The sequence below is a fragment of the Mauremys reevesii genome, linkage group 12, assembly GCF_016161935.1.
Source record: "Mauremys reevesii isolate NIE-2019 linkage group 12, ASM1616193v1, whole genome shotgun sequence".
NCBI lineage: Eukaryota > Metazoa > Chordata > Testudines > Geoemydidae > Mauremys > Mauremys reevesii.
Window position 1 is genome coordinate 35,232,131 of NC_052634.1, and position 2,500 is coordinate 35,234,630.

At 70.3% G+C, this 2,500-nt stretch overlaps 1 pseudogene; it reads left to right on the forward strand.

Annotated features, from left to right (window-relative positions):
• The first annotated feature begins 1,000 nt into the window (after window positions 1-1,000).
• On the forward strand, window positions 1,001-1,117 carry LOC120376248 (annotated as a pseudogene).
• The last annotated feature ends 1,383 nt before the right edge of the window (window positions 1,118-2,500 follow it).

The following is a 2,500-nucleotide window of genomic DNA, read 5'->3' on the forward strand; positions in this document are numbered from 1 at the left end:
GTCCTCGGCCACCAGGTAAACCCGGAGCTCCGACGGACGTAGGGAGAACCGGGTTGACCTGCTGCCCGGCCGCAGCGGTCCTCGGCCACCAGGTAAACCCGGAGCCCCGGCCGACGAAGGGGAGAACCGGGTTGACCTGCTGCCCGGCAGCAGCGGTATTCGGCCACCAGGTAAACCCGGGCTCCGACGGCCGTAGGGACAACCGGGTTGACCTGCTGGCCGGCCTGAGCTGTCCCCGGCCACCAGGTAAACCCGGGCTCCGACGGACGTAGGGAGAACCGGGTTGACCTGCTGGCCGGCCTCAGCGGTCCCCGGCCACCAGGTAAACCCGGAGCTCCGACGGACGTAGGGAGAACCGGGTTGACCTGCTGGCCGGCCTGGCGGTCCCCGGCCGCAGGTCAACCCGGAGCTCCGACGGACGTAGGGAGAACCGGGTTGACCTGCTGGCCGGCCTGAGCGGTCCCCGGCCACCAGGTAAACCCGGGCTCCGACGGCCGTAGGGAGAACCGGGTTGACCTGCTGGCGGCCTGAGCGGTCCCCGGCCACCAGGTAAACCCGGAGCTCCGACGGACGTAGGGAGAACCGGGTTGACCTGCTGGCGGCCTGAGCGGTCCCGGCCACCAGGTAAACCCGGGCTCCGACGGCCGTAGGAGAACCGGGTTGACCTGCTGCCCGGCCGCAGTGCTGCCCTCCTGTGGACAAACTTGAGATGACCTCGAGACCGACCGACCGGCCGTCGGGTCGACCGGTCGGTGGACCTGTTCTCCGGGTGGGCGTCGGACGGCTCCCCTCCCGCCCCTCGCACCGTGGGTCCCCAGGCCGGGCGCCACCGGCAGGGTCCCTCCCGGGCGGGCGGGAGCGCTGGGGCGCTCGGGGCGTGGGGCGGATCGCCCCGCCGAGACCGGGACCCGGCCGCGAGCGGCGGCCGAGCGCGGCGAGGACTGCCTCCCGGCCGTTTGGCTCGGGCCCGTGGAGGAAGCGGGCGGAGGCTCGGGCGGGTGCCTACGGCCATACCGGACCGAAAGCCCCGATCCCGTCCGATCTCGGAAGGTAAACCGTCCGGGCCTGGCTAGTACTTGGATGGGTGACCGCCTGGGAATCCCAGGTGCCGTGAGCAAATTTTCCCAGTCCCGGCCGGCTCCCTCCTTTTCGGGGAGGAGGAACGCGGCGGGGCCCGAAGGCCCCCTCCTCGCTCCCGAGTCCCCCCCACCACCACCGAGGAGGACCCGCGGCTCCCGAAGCCTCGGGGGGACCCCCCACCCCCGGGGCCCATGGGCGGACGAGGAGTTTGGGGGAGGACCGTTAAGCTTACCCCCGGACTGCTTTGGGAGGACCGTCAAGCCTCACCCCGCAGAGTGTGGGGGACGACAGGGAAGCCTGCCCGGAGATCCCGGGGAGGACCGTTAAGCCTCACCCGCGGAGTCTGGGGGCGACAGAAGCCTGCCCCGGAGATCCCGGGGAGGGGACCGTTAAGCCTCACCCCGGAGAGTCTGGCGGACCGTTAAGCCTCACCCCGGAGAGTCTGGGGGACGACTGTTAAGCTGACCCCCGGGGGAGGACCGTCGAGCCTGACCCCGCAGAGTTTGGGGGACGACAGGGAAGCCTGGCGGAGATCCGGGGAGGACCGTTAAGCCTCACCCGCAGAGTCTGGGAGCGACTGTTAAGCTTTCCCCGGACTGCTGGGAACGACCGTTGAGCCTCCCCCGGACCTGCCGGGGTCGACTGTTAAGCGGCCCCGGACCCGCCGAGGATCGACTATTAAGCGGGCGGACCCGCCGGGGTCGACTATTAAGCCGGCCCCGGACCCGCCCGGGGATCGACTATTAAGCCGGGCCCGGACCCGCCCGGGGTCGACGATTAAGCCGGCCCCGGACCCGCCGAGATCGACTGTCGCGGGCCCGGACCGCCCGGGTCGACTTTTAAGCCGGCCCCGGACCGGCCGGGGATCGATTATTACGCCGGCCCGGACCCGCCCGGGTCGACTATTAAGCCCCTCGGAGGTCCTGAGGTGCGGTGCTGCGCTGCACCGGTGTGGGGACCGCCCGGCCCGGAAGGCAAACCGGCCACCAGGTCAACCCGTCGAAACCAATGGGGTGACCTGCTGGCGCAGTGGTCCCGGCCACCAGGTCAACCGGAGCTCCGGCGGCGAAGGAGAACCGGGTTTACCTGATGGCCGGCCGCAGGGTCCCGGCCAGCAGGTCAACCCGGAGCTCTGACGCCCGTGGGAGAACCGGGTTGACCTGGTGGCCAGCCGCGGTCGCGGCCACCAGGTCAACCTGGAGCTCCTGTCGGCGAAGGAGAACCGGGTTGACCTGGTGGCAGGCAAGGCACTTTGAAAAATTCCCCTGCCCGGAAGACAAACCGGCCACCAGGTCAACCCGTCGAAACCAATGGGGTTGACCTGGTGCTCGGGAAGGGACTTTGAAAAATTTCCCCCCGGACCTGCCGGGGCTCGACTGTCGCGGCCCGGGCTGCGAGAGCGACTATTAAGCCGGGCCCG